Source organism: Pan troglodytes, chromosome 7, assembly GCF_028858775.2.
Source record: "Pan troglodytes isolate AG18354 chromosome 7, NHGRI_mPanTro3-v2.0_pri, whole genome shotgun sequence".
In the NCBI taxonomy this organism is placed as follows: Eukaryota; Metazoa; Chordata; class Mammalia; order Primates; family Hominidae; genus Pan; species Pan troglodytes.
The window spans coordinates 116,148,965-116,162,469 of record NC_072405.2 but is presented as its reverse complement, the minus strand read 5'-3'; the positions used below and the strand labels follow the sequence as shown (position 1 = coordinate 116,162,469).

The following is a 13,505-nucleotide window of genomic DNA, read 5'->3' as shown; positions in this document are numbered from 1 at the left end:
AGCTAAGTTATATTGACAGTGTTTATATAATACTTAATAAATATTAATTCTTTATTTTGTTGGACAAATCAAAAATTGTGGTAATCTGTTTACACCTAAGAAATTTTTCTCATTTTAAAATAAAGAATTTTTTTTTTTTTTTTGAGACGGAGTCTGGCTCTATTGCCCAGGCTGGAGTGCAGTGGTACGATCTCAGCTCACTGCAACCTCCACCTCCCAAGTTCAAGTGATTCTCCTGCCTCAGCCTCCTGAGTAGCTGGGATTACAGGCGTGTGCCACCACACCCAGCTAATTTTTGTGTTTTAGTAGAGACGGGGTTTTGCCATGTTGGCCAGGCTGGTCTTGAACTCCTGACCTCAAGCGATCCACCCACCTCGGCCTCCTAAAGTGCTGGGATTACAGGCATGAGCCACTGCGCCTGGCCAAAATAAAATCTTTTGAAATAAAAAGAGTTGGCCTAAAAATATGTATTTACACGCTTTCAGCAAATAACTAGTAATTGAAGATGGCTAAGTTTATCTGAATTCTAGACTATATTCATTTTATTAGATACAAACAGTTTAGTTGCCAAAATGAACACACCATAGACGTAAACAAAATCCATCGACGGTTTGATTGAAGTGTAGTAAAGACATCAGAGTAATTTCTGTCGAGTGCATTGAAGAGTCAGAGGCTCTTTTAGGTCTGTCCAAATCATGAATTTTATCTTATGCACGGGTGTTCATTATATTGAGTTTTGTTCTTATTTAATTACTACAGGAACAAATTATGTTCTATTGGGACTTTGAGACGGACAGTTGATGACCCTATAGCATTGGGGATTAGAGATAAGATGAAATGGAGTAGGATTTTCACATAAATGATCATATACCCTACCGATATCTCCAGACTCCTGATTCAAGTGTCTCTAAGAGGCTTAACCAGTTATTAAACACATGACCAAAATGACAAGTGATAAACTATAAAAGATATCCTTTAAAATGAAGGTGTAAGTAAAGAAAGTCAATAGGTAAATATAAAGTGGTGTATTCTTGGGATCAGAGGATTTGTGGTTTTGGTTGTCATCTCTTTCTCTCAATGGATGAAGATCACCAAATAAAGATCACCAAATTAAAGTAGATAACTAATATAAATAGTTAAAATGCCCCCAAGCTTTTAAGACAAAAATAATCATTCAAGCCACTTCATTGCAACAACAATGGCCAAATCTATTTAAATAACTCTATCTACTTTGTGCTGCCACTCCATCTTGTGGCCAAATTCCAGCCAATACTTGAAAAGAATTTTAAATGAAAACAGAACACGAACTCTTAGTGAAGAGACGTCGTGGGTAAACTAACATCAAGTTTGAACCAGTTCTATGTGCTTCAGTATTTTTACCAAGGTAACCACATTTTAAAAAGATGATTGACAAGCTAATGTACTGCCAGAGGATGAAAGCCATTATGGCAAGATATTAACAAACCATGCTTTATTAGGAAACAGCCAAATGATGCAAGGGACATTCATTTATTTAACAAATATTTGTTGAAAACGTATGTATCAGGCACTGTTTTAGGAGTGGACTTTATTGCCATGAATGAAACATAAGCATTTCTGTCCTCATGGAGTGTATATTTTACAAGGGAAAACAGATAACAAATGATCTAAATATCTAGGGTACAAGATAGGCATAAAAAGTTGAGTCTTCTCCTCTCAGTATGACTCTCATAAGAAAAGTTTGCAAGCTTTGGGGGCCATTTTTAAAGTGTAGATAATAATAAAAATTTAGCCAATACCAATATATTGCACATGGGCTCAAAACACAATTTAAACCAAATGATAGAATTCTGAAATGATGACACAAGAAAGTTTAAAACAAATATTGTGATGTGTTTTTCACATTGGGGCAACTAATGAATTACCAGAAATTTCGTTTCCTTATTAAAAGGAATCTTAATTTCCCACAGATGATTAGTTTTAATGTTCAAATATGTATGAAATGATAGGTATAATGCTCAACAGATTTAGCCTCCTCATAGGGAAACAGAAGGCCTTTGGTGCAAGAATTTCTCCCTGTCTGAAATGTCACAGTACCCCAAATTTGGATGTGGAGAGGAGGCTTGAGTTAAGTGAAATATACAATGGATGAAAAGACGAAGGGAGTAGAGATAAGCTGGTGGGCAACTAGATGGGAACCTCAATTGTGTGGACACGGGGGTAGGCAGCAAGATGGAAGGTATGTTAGGAACAAATGTAGAATGGCCAACTAATCTAACTAGTTTTTTCCTAGAGCTGATGCTTGGCACAGGAGGGCATACTTAAAGATAGTGGAGCTTTGTCATATTCACGTTCAACTTGGAAGCAATTCAACATTATAAAAATTTAGATAGGTTGGATGTGGTGGCTCATGCCTCTAATCCCAACCCTTTGGGAGGCTGAGGCGGGCAGATCCCCTGAGGTCAGGAGTTCAAGACCAGCCTGGCCAACATGGTGAAACCCCGTCTCTACTAAAAATACAAAAATTAGCCAGGTGTGGTGGCAGGCACCTGTAATCCCAGCTATTCAGGAGGCTAAGGCAGGATAATTGCTTGAACCGGGGAGGCAGAAGTGGCAGTGAGCCGAGATTGCACCATTGCACTCCAGCCTGGGCAACAAGAGCGAGACTTCATCTATGTCTATATATATATATAAAGTTAGATGGTAGTTGTGGAAAGGGTATGGGCCTTGAACTCATACCAAAGAGGCCAGAACTGGTGGCTCACACCTGTAATCCCAGCACTTTGGGTGTTCGTGGCGGGCAAATTGCTTGAGCCCAGGAGTTCAAAACTAGCCTGGACAATGTGGCAAAACCCCATCTCTACAAAAAATAATAAAATAAAATAAAACCAGCTTGGCCAGGTGACTCACACCTGTGGTCCCAGCTACTTGGGAGACTGAGGTAGGGGAAATAGCTTGAATCTAGGAGGTCGAGGGTGCAGTGAGCTGAGATTGTGCCACTGCACTCCAGCTTGGGCAACAGAGCAAGACCCTATCTATAAAGAAAAGAAAAGAAAAAAAAGAAAAGAAAAGAAAAAAAGAAAAAAGAAAATCATACAAAAGAGTTTAAATCCTTACTTTTGTCATTTACCCACTGGGTGGCTTTGGAAAAGCCATTCAAAATCATTTGAATGATAGTTTAATCATTTATAAAAAGATGACTGCAATATCTCAGAAGATTATTGAGGCCATTAATGGAAAATATATGCAAAACAACTGAGGATCTGACATGTAATCAATAAATTGCCTGCATAATATTAAATTGGAGTCTGAATGTAATTGCCATCAGCATCTCACACACATCTCAAGACAAAATTATTGTTTTTTGAACTGTGTACAAGTACTCATTGAGTGGGGCCAATTTTTGGATTCAGAACTTTTCTGACGAAAGCACTGATTGAGTCCTTCAACATTTTCATAGTTTTTTCTTTTTTTTTTTTTAACACATCTGATTGTCTCCTGGTGATGTAGATTCTATGTTCATAAAATGCTCACTGACTCAATGATACAATTCCCTCTTTAGTTGTTTACTATTAAAAAACATATTTCAAGAGAACACAACTCCAACCACAAAAGCATTTTGAGGAAAGTGAAAATCAACAAAGGAGCAGGACCTGCACGGTGGAATGTATTTCTAGGCATTGACAAGCCAACATATTTGATTCTGTTTAAGAACCTTCTGTAAATTTTGGAGTCCTCATTAAGTATAGAAACAAAAATGAGGAAAAAACTGCCAAGCGGGGTTTGGATTTGTATTTTCATATGTTATCTCATGTATTACTCTATTTTCACACTGCTATAAAGAAGTACCCAAGAATGGGTAATTTATAAAGGAAAGAGGTTAATTGACCTCTTCCACATGGCTAGAGGAGGCCTCAGGAAACCTATAAACATGGCAGAAGGTGAAGGGAAAGCAAACACCTTTTCACATGGTGGCAGGAGAGAGAAGATTGAGTAGCGAAGGGGGAACATCACCTTATAAAACCATCAGATCTCGTGAGAACGAACTCACTATCATGAGAACAGCATGGGGGAAACTGCTCCCATGATCCAATCACCTTCCACTGGGTCTTTCCCTAGACACATGAGGATTATGAGGATTACAATTCAAGATGAGATTTGGGTGGGGACACAGTCAAACCATGTCATATCAATAGACCTGCTCTTGGTTTCAATTGGATAAACTTAGACTTAGATATTGTAAGTATGCATTTCCAGAGCAGCATTACAAATATTTGAAATGGTACATTTGGATCAAGTAAAAAGAACTAGCTTCTTATACACTTTTATTAAGAAGTTATTTATCATCTACCTTTGATCGTATCCTCTTAGGAAAAAACATATTTACATTTTTGTTCATTGGGCAAATATTTATCTCATTTACTTGTGTATTATAAGCCACCGATATGCAATATGCTACATTTACATTTTCTCATTTGTTGCATCAGTTATAAAGGAGGAGGAAAGGAATAATAGGATTTGTTTGGTAATTTGAACTCTTACAGCTTTCTCTGAGTAGTTGTCCCAAAGCATTAAAAAATGCTTCAGAGTCTTGCATAAATTGTAACTGCACTGATATGCTTTCTTTCTTTTCTCACAAGGAGAAAAGTTATTAAAAACAGAAAGATCAGACTCTTCAACGCATTCTGAACAGTGTCCCACACAGGGAATAAACTCAATAAGCAGTTGGTTAATATAAAAATGAATAGATGAATGAATCAGAATGTTTAAATATGTTATTTAAGAATCTATGATCTTTTCCTAAAAATATTATTTCTATAGTTCAGAAAACATTAAAAATTCAGTATCATGAGAGAAATGAAGTGTTTCATTAAGCTGAATCATCAAAAAAAAATGAAGCTGACCACTTATAACCCTAAGCATGTTGAAAATGATATTATTTCCAAAATTGATTATACACTATTCAAGCTGAGGGGGTCACCATTCTCAATGTAAATGACTGTATTGTAATTTTATACAACGAGGCTCCCAAGGCTAATCCAACAGGTAGGACTTAGTCATGGAATATTGGATATTCAGATTTCCTTTTTTGTTATTTTGCTTTTTGGAGACAAGGTCTTGCTCTTTTGCCAAGACTAAAGTGCAATGGCACAATCATGGCTAATAACAACCTAGACATCCTGGGCTCAACAGATCCTTCCATCTCAGCATTCCAAGTAGCAGGGACCACAGGCATACACCACCATGCCCAGCTAAGGTTTTAAATTTTTTGTAGAGGCTGGGTCTTGCTATGTTGTCCAGTCTAAAATTTCTTACCACCAATTTTTAGATTTTATTTTTGTCTTCCCCATCACACTTAGGCTGAAAGCACTTACTGTTTGTTACAAAAGGTATCTGTCTTTAGAAGCATTCATTTGTCCTCTTATTATTGCTGGCCTTTCATGTTTTTTGAGTTTCTAAACTAGATCATTCAACACTTCAGATCACATGTAAAATGTCATGGGCATTCCTATGAATTAAGTGCATGAATTTTATGATATCTTTTTGTAATGTCCAGATTATTTTGCTCATTTTTTGAGTACTTGGCCAATCTAAGCCACTGAGTTCACCGGACTGGCCAGAATAATTTAAGTATTGCCATCATCACATCGTACAGGTGCTGCTAACTAGCAAGCCGTTCTTAATCATTGACATCTCTCTTTTTTTCTAGGCCAGATCCTTCTGTATAAATTAACAATGATTCGGCTGGGCATGGTGGCTCACACCTGTAATCCTAGCACTTAGGTAGGCCAAGGCAGGTGGATCACTTGAGGTCAGGAGATCAAGACCAGCCTGGCCAACATGGCAAAACCCCATCTCTACTAAAAATACAAAAATTAGCCAGGTATAGAGGTGCACACCTGTAATCCCAGCTACTCGGGAGGCTGGCACATGAGAATTGTTTGAACCTGGGAGGCAGAAGCTGCGGTGAGCCAAGGTCGCACCAGCCTTGGTCACACTGCACTCCAGCCTTGGCAACATAGTGAGACTCTGTCTTTAAAAAATAAAATAAATTAGATTAAATTAATTCGCAATAATTCCTCTCTTCTAAGCCTATCCAAATTAGATCTATCTGACCCCACACAAAAAGTCCCAAGCACAGTGACTTCTCAAACAGGTTGTGGAAATATGAGTTTGGGGCTCCTGGGTTAATACACAGTACTCGGTATGACATACGTATGTGAAAAAAGACACAAACTACTGTAGTAACAGCTCCTTGAGTTATTAGCATTTGCAACCACTCTGAAAAGTGGATTTCCTTCTTGACATTTTAAAAATAAATTGATGAGCGTTTTTTCATGTGTCTGTTGGCTGCATAAATGTCTTCTTTTCAGAAGTATCTGTTCATATCCTTCACCCACTTTTTGATGGGGTTGTTTGTTTTTTTCTTGCAAATTTGTTTGAGTTCTTTGTAGATTCTGGATATTAGCCCTTTGTCAGATGAGTAGATTGCAAAAATTTTCTCCCATTCTGTAGGTTGCCTGTTCACTCTGATGGTAGTTTCTTTTGCTGTGCTGAAGCTCTTTAGTTTAATTAGATCCCATTTGTCTGTTTTGGCTTTTGTTGCCATTGCTTTTGGTGTTTTAGACATGAAGTCCTTGCCCATGCATATGTCCTGAATGGTATTGTCTAGGTTTTCTTCTAGGGTTTTTATGGTTTTAGGTGTAACATTTAAGTCTTTAATCCATCTTGAATTAATTTTTGTATAAGGTGTAAGGAAGGGATCCAGTTTCAGCTTTCTACATATGGCTAGCCAGTTTTCCCAGCACCATTTGTTAAATAGGGAATCCTTTCCCCATTTCTTGTTTTTGTCAGGTTCATCAAAGATCAGATAGTTGTAGATGTGTGGTATTATTTCTGAGGTCTCTGTTCTGTTCCATTGGTCTATATCTCTGTTTTGGTAGCAGTACCATCCTGTTTTGGTTACTGTAGCCTTGTAGTATAGTTTGAGGTCAGGTAGCATGATGCCTCCAGCTTTTGATGAGTTCATGTCCTTTGTAGGGACATGGATGAAGCTGGAAACCATCATTCTCAGCAAACTGTCGCAAGGACAAAAAACCAAACACCGCATGTTCTCACTCATAGGTGGGAATTGAACAATGAGAACACTTGGACACAGGAAGGGGAACATCACACACGGGGGTCTGTTGTGGGGTTGGGGGAGGGGGAAGGGGGGGAGGGGTAGCATTAGGAGATATACCTAATGTAAATGACGAGTTAATGGGCGCAGCACACCAACATGGCACATGTATACATATGTAACCTGCGCGTTGTGCACATGTACCCTAGAACTTAAAGTATAATAAAAATATATATATATAAAAAATAAGGAAGTTGAGGGTCAGAGAAGCTAAGTATATTGCCAAAAGTCAGAGTTACAAAGCCATGAAGTCAGGATAAAAATTTCAGTTTGTCTGTTTTCAGAGACTGTGCAATTTCCTGGGCTCCACATGGTCTCTACATTTGAATTCAAAATTTATAAATAACTTTATGTGTAATTCTATATGTTGTTGCCTACAGTGACAGAACTTTCTGACTAATTTATGAATTTTCTATTTTGAAGTTATTTAAAATGTGTCACCCTGAGGGTTGTTATGAAGATGTATATGAAAAAAATATGCTTGAAGAAATTGTGCACAGTATAAAACCCTGTACTACTTTTACTTATTATTATTGTATGGTTTTGCCCAGAGACGTTTCAACAGAGGAACATAAATTAAAGGTTTTAAAGTAGAAGCAGCCCGAGTGGCCACATAGGCAGAAACAATTTAAAGGTGACAACCCTATCTAGTGAATTAGGCCAAAGCTGAATTGGCATTTCCTTAAGCTCAAGAATGATAGGCCTTGAGTAGTCAATTCCACAATATCTGAGAAAATGAGATACCTAATCTGGGGCATATACATTCTGCTAGACCTACACCTTAAGCAATTGTCACTATGAACAAGAAACAGAACTAAGGATGTCCCTTTCTTTAGCACTGAAGTGTCTAAAACCCAAAAAGTAGGATCATTCCTAGAAAATCTTGATATCTCTCTGTGACAGTATTATTGTGCCTCTCAGGGCAGGTAAAGACTAAGAATCAAGATGTTGCAATAGCAACATCTACTGGTATTTTTGTAAAATTACACAAACCAACTGAAAAAGATTTTTTCCTAGTGACAGTTTTCTTTAAATGAGTTGCTGGACTTTGATTTATGGGCTACAGTACACACAGTAATGGAGCATGAGTGTTGTGGGGGTGCAAATAGGGAGAATCAGTGGGCTGTTGGACGAATAAAAGGTGGTGTTTCAGAACAGAGACACACTTTATTTACACTGACATAAAAAAACCAGATCAACGAAGAGTAGAACCCAAAAACCTAAAGCTAAATTAAAAAAAGAATGAATGAAAAAATTAGGCTTCTATATGACAGTGATTAAAACAAATACACACAGAACATTCTAATGATCAGAATGAGCATACAGTGGTTCTCGGGTTACCTGCAACCTGTACCCTGCAGTTTCCAGTAACCCACTCATCCACTCACTCTTCCAACAATTATTTATTGAGCACCTACTCTGTGTTATAATTTTTCTGAGTGCTGGAAATACAATAATGAACAAAGCAAGACCTTTCCTTAATGGAGCTTACTTTGTAGATTGGGGTGGGCTGGGAACGGGGAAAATAAATGAGTAAATTTACATCATCTGGCACTAAGTGATATAGGGAAAGAAGCAGACAGGGGACAGAGTCATGAGGAGAGGCACTCCTTCATATAGGTAAGCAGGGAAATCCTCCCTTATAAGAGACATTTGAGTGGAGATGTGAAGTACATGTAGGGGTACAAGTGAGCCATGCAGTAGGGGAAGAGTGTTCTGGGTAGACAGAACAGCAACTGCAAAGCCCTGAAACAGGCAAAATTTGAGTACCATCAAGGTTTTGACTGATTTGAGGACCATCAAGGAAGACTATGGAACTGAATTAAAGTAGAAACAGTGGAACATGACAGTGGACTGGCAGTAAGGGGACAGACTCTGGGGTCTTTAGGTCAGAGTAAGAAATTGGCCTTTCCTCTGCATGAGAAAATAAGTCATCAGAAGGATTTGGGACAAAGAAGGAACACAGGGAGAAGGGAAGCTATTGGTTACAATGAATAGAAATGTTTGACATGCGGGAATATATTCAGGTATTATCATTGATAAGTAGAGGAACACCTCATACTACCACCCTCAAGCTGTTGTAATCCTGAAGCCAGTATCCCATCCCAGGCTTTTTTCCTGAATATTCTTCCCCTTGTTAGGCTTGGCTAGAAGATGAATGGGCATAATTTTTCAGCTGTTCTATTATAGTTCATCTACAGATATTAATAAAGTTAATGAGATCATTGCTGACTCAGAATTCTGGCATACAATTACTATGCATTATTACCTGGCTGAGTATTTTGCTTTTCATTAAAATATACACTGAATATTTGAATGCTTTTGACATATTAAAGCAAAGAACAATGCAACATGAACCAATGTGGGATATAAACTAGCATGATGGTAGAAGATTAAAGATCAACAAGAAATAAAAGATGATAGTTCAAATTATACCAGACTTTTCTATTAAATCACTGCATGCACACACCTCACAGACCTCTTATGCTTCATTTACCCCAAAGATGAGTTCATGATCTTCACTCCTAGTATTCAAATCTGCTCTTTTTATTGTGATCCCTATTTTGGTAAATGGTACCACCTCTTATCCAATTTCATGTGTCTGAAAATTTTTCTCTACATTTTCCTTTACATTTTCCTCTCTAATACACTATACCCCTAATCAATCACCAAATGCTATTGTTTATCAAATTATTTTTCTTATCAAATTATTTTTATCTATGTTAACCCAGACCCCTTTTTACCATATATGTCCAAGCCACTATTATTGCTCACTTAGAGCATTATAATTGATCTATGTTTGACTTCTGTTTTGTTCACTCTGTCCACACCTCTTCTATGTCATTCTCTACCCAGTACATTATGATGTCTCCACTCTGCCTAAAATCTTTATTGGCTTCCAATTATCTGTAGGAAAAAGTTAAAAATCCTTAATATTGTTCCTTCAGAATTACACATCCAAAACTGACAGTTTCCTCTGTGTTGCAGGCTCTTAGCCCCATGAAAGATATATTAAACTCCTTCTTACAGGCTATAAAACCTCATAAGTCCACTTAATCCACAATATCCTATCCTAATAAATCCATTTATTTATCTTGATTTGCAAATTTTCTCAAACATCTTTTATTTTAAAAAATATTCTGAAAATATCAATAAGCATCAATGAAAAATTATTTTGAATATAACATTGATAAGTAAAATACCTACCTGCCTAACCATTTTCTTTATTAATGTTACCTTTCTAAGATTATGGACCCCAAACTTACAGCAGTATACTTTTTTTAACTTTAATTTTAAGTTCAGGAGTACATGTGAATGTTTCTAACATGGGTAAACTTGTGTCAAGGGAGTTTATTCAGATTATTTCATTGCCCAGGTATTCAGCCTAGTACCCATTAATTATTTCTCCTGATCCTCTCCCTCCTCCCACCTCTACCCTCCCAGAGGCTCCCATGTTTCTTGTTCCCCTCTGTATGACCATGGGTTCTCATCATTTAGCTGCCACTTATAAGTGAGAACATGTTGGCACTTGGTTTTCTGTTCCTGTGTTAGTTTGCTAAAGATAATGGCCTCCAGCTCCAAACATGTCTCTGCAAAGTACATGATCTCATTGTTTGTTATGGCTGCATAGTATTCCATGGTGTATATGTACCACATTTTCTTTATCCAGCCTGTCACTGATGAACATTTAGGTTGATTCCATGTCTTTGCTATCATGAATAGTGTTGCAGTGCACATATGCATGAATGTGTCTTTGTAATAGAATTATTTATATTCCTTTGGGTATATAGCCAGTAATGGGATGCAGTGTGCTTTTTCAAGTGCAATTCAAGTATAACTAAATTTGAGATGAGAGAGAGGGCCAGTCCTCACTTGTTTCTCCCTAGCCTTCATGACAGCACCACACTGATTAATAATAAATAATAACAGCATATTTTGGCCATCCAGGTAATTAGTTTGCCATTTAATTATCAACAAAAGTGACAAAGAGGAATTAATATTACAGTTGAACTGGAAAAAAGGACTTGTTGTCTAGTATAAATAAATCTCCAACATAATGCAACTGATGAAAACAGACCTAGGTTAGAACCTTGTGTAGACTAATTATTATGTTACTTTAGGCAACTTATTTAATCTCTATGAAATTTTCTATTTCTTCATTTAAAGACAGGATATTTGAAAAGAGAAAAACTCTCTTTATGGGATGAAAATAATAAATGAACGAGTACGTATAAAACAAATGATAATTAGCCAATAGTAAGCAAATATCAAACCTCCTACACCAAATCACATATGAATCACATACATATATGACTTAAAACCTCATAGATTTTGTAGATTAATGACTTTAAAAAGAATAGTAGTATAAATTAAATAAAATACTTTTACCCTTGTAATATGAAATGCCACTGGCTTCAGAATAATTGTATTAGAAACTGGTCAAAAAGAAAACCCAGTGATCAACTGTAAATATCAATCTGTTCTTAATTAGCCGAACACCCATTGCTGCTACTTCCCTGGTTGGAGCTAATCACAGGTGTTCTCATACACTGAAGGGGCTGCTTACCTATGTAGGGCTCACAGGGTAATAATATAAGAGAATTATGTGTCATGTGTTCTAAGTGCACTGTAGCACCAGCTGTTCTTTCCTGTCATTTGTATTCACTAAAGCTGGTATGTCTGTTTTTTATTCCCTTTTAAATATAGACATGATGATGCAATCAGATAAAATATCCTATTGCTTTCATCATTATTTTCAATGATTTTTTACTAAAATCTGCAATTTTTAAATTTCTCCACTTTATTTCACATGGAGGTGAAATGACCATTAATTTAAGTGAAAATTATACAGCAAGATTTTTAGGCATTATTGTATGAAAAGACCATGTTTTGCTAACATGGCTCTCCTCTTCTCTGAAATGTAGTGTCTGATAAAGTAAAAATAAAAATGCATTGCAGTTAGGCCCAAAGGTAGTGAATTATCTCAATTCATTGTTCACAGTCAGTTATACATTGAACTCCTTGTTCTACTTTTTCCCTGCTTCTCACTACTGCACTCAACTAGTCTTAAAATAAACACATTGATGTAGAAATTGACTACAAATAGATAATTCCAATCTGTGTCAAAATTTGTGGGATACACACAGAGCAGTGCTTGGATGGAAACAGAATTTTATGTACTTATATTGGAAAAGAAGAAAGATCTAAATTCAACGACTTAAGGTTCCACTTCGCAAAGCTAGAAAAAAAAAAAGCAAAAATAAACTTAAAGTAAATAGGTAGGAGGAAATAATAAAGGGCAGAAATCAAGAGAGTAGAAAACATAGAGACAATGGAAAAAATTAAGAAAGCCAAAAGCTACCTCCTTGAAAAAGTAAGCAAAATTCACAAGCTTCTGGGTAGACTTAAGTAAAAAAGAGAGGAAATAAAATCATCAATATCAGGAAAGAAAAAGCTTTCCTGTAACATAATATGATAGAATCTGCACCATAGATCCTACAGATATTAAAAGGATAATAAATAAAGAGTGTGAGCAAATTTAGGTCAGCACATTTGACATCTTAGATAAAAAAGACCATTTTTTGTCTTTCATACTGTTCTTGCTACCATTGCTGCATAACAAACCACCTCAAAACTCAGTGGTATCACATTCAACAGTTCTCTGGGTCAGGACTCCAGAAAGGGCACAACAGGGATAGTTTTTTTTTCTGTTCCAAGATGCCTGGAGCCTCAGCAGGAAAGACTAAAAAACTGAGGGCAAATTTAAAGCTGGAGCTGGGAATCTTCTGCAAGTATTTTCATTCACATGTTTGGAAGATGAGCCTGGCTGCTGGCTGGCCCCTGAGAAGTGGGCTGTTAACTGGGAACCTACATGTGACATCTCCATGTGCCGTGGGCTTCCTCACAGCATGGCAACTTCAGAGTAATTGCATTTCATACATGGAAGCTCTGGTCTCCAAAGGTACCGTTCTACCCACAAGGAAGAAGCTGTATCACTTTCTGAAGTAAACTCAAAGTCAGTCAGCTTCACTTCTGCTATATTCATTTCAGATTCCAGAAAATTTGACAACTTAGATAAAAGGGGTCATTTTTGTTTTTCTTACTGTTCTTGCTACCATTGCTGCATAACAAACCACCCCAAAACTCAGGGGTTTCAAGCAATCATTTTTTCACGTTCACCAATTCTCTGGGTCAGGACTCTAGACAGAGTGCAACAGGGATAGGTTATTTTGTTTTGTTTTGCTTCTGCTTTTTGTTTTTTTTATGTTCCAAGATGTCTGGGGCCTCAGAAGGAAAGACTAAGAAACTGGAATCATCTGCAAGTATAGGCTATCCACCTTTGATA

At 36.9% G+C, this 13,505-nt stretch overlaps 1 long non-coding RNA gene across 1 annotated transcript in view; it reads left to right on the top strand.

Annotated features, from left to right (window-relative positions):
* LOC129135752 (uncharacterized) overlaps positions 1-13,505 on the top strand; it is a 271,628-nt gene that overhangs the window by 129,611 nt on the left and 128,512 nt on the right. The window lies entirely within an intron of this gene.